Genomic DNA, 10,835 nt, shown 5'->3' with positions numbered 1-10,835 from the left:
TCCTGGAATTACATGTCGCTTGAAAGAGGTTCTCTACCCTTGTCCTATTTAATTACACCCTCTGTGATTCCACAGAAACTGTCTCAGAATACTCAGGCATAGAAAAATTCACTGGAATATGGGTCTCTGAGTTTATTACAAACTACTGGGTAAAAAGAAAGTTTGTCTATTTTGATCTTATCCAGTCACAGAATGGTGCTTTGAACATGGAGGAAATTCTATAAATGATATGTAGTGTTGGCTGCTGTAGTCCTTAGATAAATTAGTCTGCTTGTGTACTATATGGTCATAAAATAAAATGACAGAACTATTATATTCTTGCACAGACATCACAAAGAGAAAAACAAATAAGAATGTGCAAATGATTACAATATAATATCAAACTTTGTGTATTGACTGGAACAAGGTTATTGTTTTCTTATTTAAATTTTCAACTAAAGAAATCATTTAGTACACACAAAAATGAAGAATTATGTATAAGAAGAAAATAACAAGAGAGTGAAATGATTTCATTGCTATTAGTAATGTATTCTCTTATAAATATGAAAACATTTTTATCCTTTACTATGATTCTTTAACCACTCTTGTATTATATTTGCTTCTTACTTGCTGTGGGTGTCATATGTGTTGGGGGCACACATGAGTGAACATGTATGCATTCAACAGCAGACATGTGAACACCAAAGTAAAACATAGGGTGTGTGTCTCCATCCTGTGTTGTTTGAGATATCCTCTTTTATATTGCCAGATTAGCTGGTCCACAGGCTTCCAGAAATCCTCTTGACTTGCTGTAGGAGCACTAATATTACATACATGAATTAACCTATGAGGCAATTATAACATAGGTTATGACCATTAGAATTCAGGTCTTCATGCACGTGAGGTGAGCAGTGAATTCACCAAGCCCTCTCCTCATGATTCATTAGATTCTTAGAAGAAGATGCTTTAAAAGGTACCAGATCTTTAACAAAAAAAAAAAAAAAAAAATCAGCATATAATAACTGCCATGAAAAAGTAAGAAATGTAATTTTTTAATCTTTCTCCTTAAATTCATTCTTTAAAATCCCCTTACTTATAACCTTTACTTAATATATCAATCTGAAACATGTTGACTATACCCATTCTCCTTCCCTTTCAAAGGCCCTTGTATAAAACAGAGTGTAAAACTGAAAGCTCAAGCTAAACCAGAACTGAGCATCGTGGTGAACACCTTTAGTTCCAGCTCAGGAGGCAGAAACAAGCAAATCTCTGAGTTTGAGGTCACCCTGGTCTATAGAGCAAGTTCCAGGACAGCCAAGGCTACAAAGAGATATCCTGTGTCAGAAAAACAAAACAAAACAAAACAAAAAAAAACAAACAACCCCCCCCAAAACCTGATAAACAAAAACAAAAAGTTTAACTATCAAATAGTTTCCTACAGTAAGTGAATAAAATATAATGTCAAATAACAGTAACTAGAAATTAACCTGCTATTTCTCTCAGGAAATAAATAAATAAGAAATGATTTCCTTCCTCCCTTCCTTCTTTTCTTTCTACCTTTCTTTCTTCCTTTCTTTTTTCTTTCTTTTTTTTTTTTGACAACCAAATCTTTTTTTATTGAGGGTTGGGCCTCTAGGGGGTGGAACTAGGGCCCTCACTGCACAGCTTCTTCATTGGCATTGCCTTGAGAATCCTGTGACTTTATCAGACCTGGCAGCTCAGGAAGGCTGGAGTAGGGCTCACTAAACAGGGCTTCCAAGGTGTCCCCTGCTCAGAAGGCCAGGCCAAAGGTGTCTGAACCCATGGCCCCGGTGTCTCTCTAGCAGAGACACACTATCCCAGAGTTTTGTCTCTCTAGCAGAGACACACTATCCCAGAGTTTTTCAGTCATCAAGGAACTGGTCATTCTTGTCCAGCCACTGCTCATCCAGTGGCCACTTGGAGGTTGCCTTCAACTACATACTTCAGCTCCAGTGCAGAACTGTAGTCCTTGGCATCCATGAACATAGTGGTCTTGAGGATCATGAGAAATGCATCCATCCCAGTGGCTTACTTCTGGTTTATGCACAGCCACCAAAGAAATAGCTTCTTCTGTCTGTTCAAAGCAAAGATGGTTTCATGTGATGTCTGTTACTTAGAGGAGGGAGTATGGAGAAGGGTAACTAAAGACCTTTGAAGCTGCAATATGGAAACATAGTACAAGAGAAACTTTCTAAGATATGTGTATATTTATATATAATAGAAGTCCAAGTTGAATTACCATACAGGGAACAATGCCTCTTCTTGACACCACAAACTACCAAATAAAAAGCCTAATGTCAGAAATGGGATGCCTCTTTTCTACTTGCTGGTCAATGTAGTATAGACTCCTCAAACATTATATGATACTGATATTGGTCTTTGTTACCCTTCAGAACTTGATCATAAGGTTCTATTGCTGAAGACATCAAACTCTTGGACACAGTGAAACCAAAACTAGTATTAACTTGGAAGATATCTCCACTTGCTAGTTTTCATAGGACCAGACAGCATTATTCATGGTAATGAGAGAAGAAAGTTATTACCAGTCTTACTCAGATGTGGACTCTGCCAACAATAACAGCAAGTCCAGTAAGATATGCCTATAGGTGTAATAGTGTCAAGAATGTTATAGAAACAACCAACTGATCTATGAATGAATTTAAACTTTGCTCCTCAATGTGGAACCTATTCTTGGTACTATTAACCGGGTACAAACCCATAGCTGGTGAGATACTAAGCCCAATGGGCAAACCTAGCATTATCATTCTGCTTAGTGTGCATAGTAATAAACTTCCTCCTAATTACTTTTCTTTATAACCATCAATTATTAAATCTCTCAACCTTTATCAGAAAAACTAATTTGCTGTACAGGGTGATTAATACAGAGACCCACCACTACTGTTAGGGCCGAGCATAAGATATTACGAAGGGCTCAAGTCTAAGTGAAACATATATAAGGCATGACCTCTTCCAAGAGCCAGAGAATCATTATAAGTGAGTGAGTGTTCAGAAAGACTGTTGCTGTGGAATAATTCTTTTGTACACTGTGAAGATGTCTTTCTCTTATTGGTAATAAAAAAGCCAAATGGCTGATACCATAGGCAGGATTTTGGAGAAAGGAGAACACGGGGAAGTAGAGTAAAGTCTTGGGAGTCAGAAGAAGACACCATGAGATGCAGAGTGAACAGGATAGAAAGGTCATAGATGAGGTAAATTAGCATTGGGGCAGCATAGTTGAATAGAAATTGCTTGATTTAAGTTGCAAGAGCTAGCTAAAAACAAGCTATCAGCTGAGCATGTATAATTAATATTTAGTTTCTGTGTGTTTATTTGGGGAGTGGCTAGTAGCACTGATAAGTCATCCTATTGATTGTAAAATTAGAGGCAATAGAAATTGACAGCACAAAGCAGTTTTTTTTTCTGGGCAGAGCAGCATGTTTGCATACCTGATTTTACAGCTTGACACCTGCACGTGCAAGACTTGTATAGGTTCAAGTCAGCCTAGTTCCCAGTAGAGATGTGTGAGGGTCTCAAGAAGTCCTATCAATATAAAAAGAGATATTGGAAATTGATGGCTGTTGGGAGAGGCATGTCAGGGTATTTTAGTGGTTGAGGGTCCTGAAAGGCTAGCCACCCTCCAGTAGATAGTCCCATGTTAATGCACATAGAGGCAGCAATAAATAGACTCAATTATCTTGTTTTCTTAAGAGATCACATGAAGTTGGGAGGGAAAACTGGTATGGGGAGTTGGAGGGGACAGATGAGGGGTGGATTTGATCAACATACATTATGTATTTGTGATGTGGGATTTCCCTCCTTATGCTGTGATTACCATTAATGAATAACAAAACTGGCTGGGCCTATTGATAGGGAAGAACTTAGGTAGGTGGGGAAAACTAAGTGGCATGCTGAGAAAAAAAAGGCAGAGTCAGAGACAAGCCATGGAACCGCTGGAGACAGATGCTGGAAACTTTAGCTGGTAAGCCACAGCCATGTGGCGATACACAGATTACTAGAAATGGGTTAAGTTAATATGTAAGAGTTATCCAATAAGAAGCTAAAGTAAATGGGCCAAGCAGCGATTTAATTAATACAGTTTCTGTGTGATTATTTTGGGGGTCTGGGTGACTGGAAAATGAACAAGCAGTCAAGAGGCCCCCTACAACATACTTGTGTAAATTCTAAATAAACTATTTTAATTTTAAAAGTCAAAAATAGTTTTGAAAGCTTGGAAAATTCTATTTGTGTAAGGAAAGTGGTTTTTAGCTAATACTAAGAAAAGGAGTGTGAGGTAAATGAATTCTATACTAAGGTTATTCTGGCACACATACTGCCTTAACAGCAATAAATGTTTGTGGAAGAAGAAATACTTGTAAATGCCATGTCAACAGCAATAGGAGGGAAGAAAATCTACCTATATCCAAATGCTTTAGCTGAACAAATGCCACCCTTAATCAAAGAAAAATATCTAGCTTCTACATATTTTTTCTTTTCTTTTTCTTTTTTATGTGACCAAATATTTGGACTGAGTTTTTCTACTTCCATTTTCAGGGTTTGTGATCATGTGGCACTGTGCATCAATTCTCTCCATGCTGAGACAGCACCAGAGCACTTCTGAAATTCTTCTCGTTGTTTACAAATATTAATTCCAGAATTTCCATGCTGTGATTGGTTTAGCAAAATTTGGCTTGTGCTTAATAATATTACGGATGGAATTTAAATACGAAGGGTGTGAGAGTATGTAGTATAGTAAATGATATGATGATTGCCACAGAAATAGTAATATTTAAAAGTCCTTATCCCGAGCAATAGAGTTAATTTATTATAATGCTGCTTTGTAGTGAGAAAGGGAATTTCCTTTCTCAGTATTTTATAAGTCTGTATAAAGACAAAGGGAAAAATAAGTGAGGAATGGGTTTCAATTGACCCTGGAAGGGAAAAGTTATTCATATGTCAGTAGAGGTTTAAAACTCATTTACCATGCATTTCTTGTTATTGCATTTTAATTATAGAGAGCACACATATCCTGACAGTGCATGAGATCATGTTTGCTAAATGGACCTCAACTTATGCAACACTCATCAAAATGCCTCTGGGATTACAAATATGCAGGCTTTGGTATGCTTAAAAAACAGGGGGACAGCTCCTCGGGATTCTTTAAAAGGTGAAAGCGCACATGAAGGAAACCAACTCTAAATTATAAAAATCTTAAAAAGGAAAGTGATATGTGGCTTCTTGAAAGAGAAGAATAACTAAATTTAATCAGTCTTTTAAAATGAAAAGCCTAATAATCATTCATTGATAAGTATCTCTGATGTTTGTAAATAGGTGCAAAAGCCACATAACACAAATTCCATGCCAGAAGTGTAAACTCTAAGTCAAATTCAGTCTGTAAAAATATAAGTCCCATGAGGTGCTACTTATTGCTCTGGCTTAAAGCTCCATTCTGCCTGGCATTCTTCAGTAACTTTCAACTACTCAATTCAGCATAGCATGTAGAAGCATTAAAACTGGATCCTATCATGCATATAATCATCTCAAATATATGGTCTCTGAATGTGTCCTGCACAATTAAATAGTTATTCCTGGAGTGATGGGTCAAAAGAAGTCTATTAATTTTGAATACAATATTATTATGCTGTCATATATTAACTAGAGTTACTGCTACTTATTTATATTAGTTCCACAACTAACAAAAGTAAACTATACAATTAGTTACTTTGTTTAACATGTTAATGATACAATGCAGAATTATGAAGAAAATGTTGGTGTATTTTTGACAATGTTTACTTTTTTTGGTGCTCATAAACATATAAAGAGTGATTCAGAGAGCAACTATAGGCCACCATGTGGTTTGGTGCATGCACTGATTTGAGTAGAAATAATCCCCCTGCACTCATTAGGGAGTGGCACTACTTGGAGGTGTGGCCTTGCTGGAGGAAGTGCGTCACCTGGGGGTGGGCTTTGAGGTTTTCTAAGCTCAGGAGAGGCCCAGTGACTCACTCTATATTCTTGCTGCCTACAGATCCAAATGTAGAACTCTCAGCTCCTTATCCAGAAACATGTTAGCCTGTATACCACCATGCTTCCCCTGATAATATACTATGCCTCTAAGCATGTAAGCCAGCCCTAAATGAATGTTTTCTTTTATAAGAGTAGCATGATAATGGTGCCTCTTCCTAGCAATGGATACCTAAGCTCACAAACACCGGTGAGCTCTCTATACCCATTCTGCATTATTAATCTTTCCAGAAAAGAGCTGCTCTAAACATGGTGTCTACTGTGATTCAGTATTGTTTTTATCAGTTCTACTACATGAATTGGGCTCCAAATACTGACAATCATAACTAATTACAGGCTCTCTTTTGTTTTGTAGCTCCCGTGGGTCTGTGTAGTATTGCTGGTTCATACAATTTCAGTTTTCAGTGGTGGATTTTAAGCCACCTTGTGTTTACTTTGAGTTAGTTTGGTCATCTTTTCTGATCATAGACATTTACCCAGTGCTGAAAGAAGCAACCTTAAGACTGCCCTTTTAGAGCTACCATGACCTGCTTACTTTCTTTCATCATCTTTTCAGAGGTCATGCTCAATACACATGCATGCTGAACTTTATGGATTCCTGCAGTTCAGCAAAATTTTCTTTGGCTCATAAGCGGGTATGACTCCTAATGGGAACAAGAGAGAGAAATCATGGAATAGAAGTGGGGGGGGAGTCAAGGCATATTATTTTAAACTATATTTAATAGTTTAAATTTTTATTAAATAAAGTTGTATAAGTAATAAATTTAGAACTCGGTAGATGTTTTACAACATGGGCTCACCTGTACTGTGGAAAATTCCTTTATGTTGTGTCAATATATGTCTCTGTGATTGGTTTAATAAAGAAGCTGACTGGCTAATAGCTGAACAGAATAAGGTTAGGCAGGAGAGCAAGACAAAGAGAATTCTGGGAGAAAGAAGGGTAGAATCTGGAGTTGCTGGTCAGATGCAGAGGAAGTTGGACATGAATGTGACATGTTAATAAATGTTCTGCCATGTGGCAGAGTGTAAATAAGGAATATAAGTTAAATTAAAAGGTAATGGCTAGTTAGTAATACACCTGAGCTATTGACTGGGAATACAAAATTAATATAACCCTCAGTGTGTTTATTTGAGAGTGACTGAGGGACAGGAAAACTCTACCTACTCACCTGACTAACAATGAATCGTATCAAGAAAGAGAATAGTATGAGAATCCCAGATGTTTCCTGTTTCCTGATGATGATGTTCTATATCTGTTCATTTCAATTAGATTTCCTTGTTTGAATATTAAACTATTGCAATAAAACATATATAATTTTGCATTTTTTTCCTTTAGTCTCATAGTGTAGGATATAGCTATGGTGTTGTCTACTGTAGTAAATAGTATTATGCAATATACTATTTAATGAAAATGCCTCAATTTTCCATTTTGTTTTTGCTTGATATTTGGGTTGTTCCTAGTTTACTGAAACTATAAAGACTATTTTAATGAACATATATAGTTTATACTTTCTATTAGTATATAAATGTTTCTTCTGAGTTAATTTATAGCTAAGAATGGTGTGTGTGTATTTTTTCTGAATTGAAGTATTCACTTCTCTTGAAAGCAGAGAGGGTCATAAGACAGAAGAAAACTACCAAAGGTTTTAAGACTCGGGAAGCTTGAGAAATGGCAAGACCTACAGAGTTCTTCTCCAAGGCTATACATGAAGTGACCACCTCCAAATGATAGGAGACTTTTGGTGGATCTGCCTCCAAGTGGGGAAAGCTGTTCCATCCTTCTGGGTCACTCAGAAGCAAACATGGCAGAACTCCTTAGCTTAGAATCTTTCTCATCCCTATGTGCTTGAGTCTGAACCCCGGGCTAAAAAGCTGGCAGGTGTAAAGACGTTCCTTTCCCAACCCAACATCTCAGGGAACTCGCTTGATTCTTGAAGGTCAGACAATTTTTCAAGATCAGTCTTTCAAATGAAACCTTGCAAAAGTTTTTATTTCATAAAAGTGCATGTCAACTCGAGCTGTGAATTTAATTTCCTGTAAAATAACACCTTAATAGATATCTCACCTCCCCCCATAATAAATTTCTCCCCCAGTACAGTAAGCCAGATCAAGCCTAATTGGAAAAACATAGCAACAGGCTTATCAAGCAAAGCAACTCAGTAGGGTGGGGTACGGTGCTCTCTGATCCCAAAAATCAAATACAGACAAGTCGTGTTCTCTTAATGAAGACAGGGAGATTTTATAGATGGTTGGGAAGAGGTGATGACATGTCTGCCACAATCTGTGTTCTGCACAACTATGGTCAAAAGCTGAGCCCTTACGTGAAGACTTGGGAAGCTGGCAGCATCAAGGAAGGACGTTGAAATAGTCAAGATTGTGAAACCAGGTTTTCAACACATTTTCTTTCCTTGGTTACTCTCTGAGCTTGTGGATTTTGAGAGGGGTAGGGTGGGAAAGAGGAGGAGGAAGAAAAGGAGAAAAAGGAGGAGGAAGAACAGGGCTTCCTGAATCATGCAGAGGCAAGGGAAAGGCTCCAACCAATGACATATCAGCTGTGCATTTCCATGTTTCTCGTGGCTTCACCATTCTAAACACCAACATATTCTAGTACTTTTCTTTTCTTCTTTTTTTTTTTAGCTTTTAGATTCTAGATTTTTTCTCATTTTTCTTAACCTTAGATCCTTAAAAAAAGATTAATGGATTTTTTTCTTTTTTCCTATTTCCATTTAAAATTTCATATGAGAAATATGTGTGTGTGTGTGTGTGTGTGTGTGTGTGTGTGTGTGTATTTATCTAGTTACCTATATTTCACAGTGGAAAATATGAGGCTTCTAGGAATTCTATGTGTATCTGAGTACAAAGATCAGAAATAATACATGGCAGGACATCTTTACATGACCCAAAGCATGTTACCTTTTGCTTTAGAGGCTGGCAGTTTTGAGTGTTTTAATTTTTATGATCTGGATTGGAAGCCATCTAGACTCTTTCATCAGTGGTCCCCTTGAGTGTTAGATATCTGTCGGGAAGTTCCCCTCGAAGGTGGTGGCACAACTTTAAAACAAATTGTTAGATTAAATATTAAATAAATAGTATTTACCTTCCTGCTTTTCCTTCTTTATTTCCTTTTTGTTCAATTTCTTAATACTCAAGAGGCTTTGTTTTTAGGACTGATATTTCTTCCACATATTTACAATTTTTCCTAAATTTACATAAATTATTTCTATCACACAAACTTTTCTGTGTTTGGTGTCTGGTGTTAATATTATTTGGATTAACTGATTTGAAATAATTATAGGTTTTGCCTTTTTTAAATCAAGAGAAAACATTAAATGTTATGTTTATGTCGCTTTACTATGGCATCACTGAAAACTAAATGCACCATGAACATTAATGGGATTGCTGTTTTCCAAAATTCTAGCGGCTCATAACCAAATGATGTATAATATATGTAAACATCCTGAATGAGGAAACATCACTAATCCCTTCTGGCACGGGTGAATGCCCCACAGGTGGAGATCAATTTTTATACCTGTTTTAAAGACACCTAAAGACACTGGCTTTTCCACTATTATTCACATAATTTCAGAATCTCAGAGTGAGTGGGAAGACTTTGAGTCTTTGGCACTTGCGTATCTACCAGGTTCCCTTTCAAATACCAAAATCCCTTGTTTTGGTTTAGAATAAAGGCAAACAAATGTAGGTAAAGATATTTTGTCCTCTGAAACCGTGTTTTAGGTTACGAAAAGGCCATGTATGGCGTAGAGCAGAAGTGTGGGCTGGTTGTGCAGGGTAAAAGACCCAATTTCTGACTTCATGTTTACTTCATGTATAGATGGTGTTAATTCTAGCTATATTCATCACAGGCTACTTCTTCTGTATGTATGCGAAGTCAATACTATAGTAATTGGCACTTGTATAAGCTTCTATACGTGCATCAGTGTATAATGGAGCTTTAGGTAGAATGAAAGAGGTTCTATTTTAGTTTATAGCTCCCATAACTGTTCAAATATCTCAGGATACTTAGAAGGTGATATCCATGTATTTCACAGTTTGATTATGGCTATACTGTAAAATAAACTTTATGTTTTTATTATTCAAAACAATTTTATATTCCAATATATTTTGATCATATTCTTGCCCTTCCTCTGAGGCCTTTCTGTTCATCCCTGCTCCACTCACCCAACTTTAAGTTCTCTCTAAAATAAACAACATACCAATACAAAAATAAACTCCCGAAGCAAAGAAAAAAAATAAAACACTACCCCAAAAATAAAAACAAAACAAAAAACAAATCACCACCACCAACAACAACAAAAATATATACCACACTGTAACCAAATAAAAGCAAATCTAAAAAAAAATCTGTGAAGTCCATTAGGCATTATACAACTAACTACTCCTCAACATGGGGCCAGCCCTGGAACGCTTGATATACTCAGTGTCACTCTATTGGAGATAATACACCACCAGGCATAAATGACAGTTCAGTTGTTTACTTTACTCTATTGGTCATGTTTTAATTCATCCATTCATTCATGCATGCATGCATGCATCCATCCATTCATATTTTGAGATGTATCAATATAATATAAGATAAAATAAACTATTACATCTATCTCAAACAAGACAAACCAAGAGAAAGAAAAGAGCCTGAAAGAACTCACTCCTTAATCAGAGACTCACTCATTTGCACACTCAGGAAGCCCATCAAAACACTAACATGGAGGTCAGAATATATTTATAGAGAACTTGGTGTACATCCATGAAAACTCTATGCATGCTGCTTCAGTCTTGGTGAGTTCATATGTGCATTG

The 10,835-nt window shown here is 36.7% G+C and overlaps 1 pseudogene; it reads right to left on the bottom strand.

Moving 5' to 3' along the window:
- Window positions 1–1,633: 1,633 nt before the first annotated feature.
- On the bottom strand, window positions 1,634–2,019 carry LOC113457736 (annotated as a pseudogene).
- Between the last annotated feature and the right edge of the window lie 8,816 nt (window positions 2,020–10,835).

This window comes from Microtus ochrogaster, linkage group LG5, assembly GCF_000317375.1.
Source record: "Microtus ochrogaster isolate Prairie Vole_2 linkage group LG5, MicOch1.0, whole genome shotgun sequence".
Taxonomy (NCBI): domain Eukaryota; kingdom Metazoa; phylum Chordata; class Mammalia; order Rodentia; family Cricetidae; genus Microtus; species Microtus ochrogaster.
Note: the sequence above shows the minus strand (reverse complement) of the source record. Positions and strands in the feature narration are given on the sequence as shown.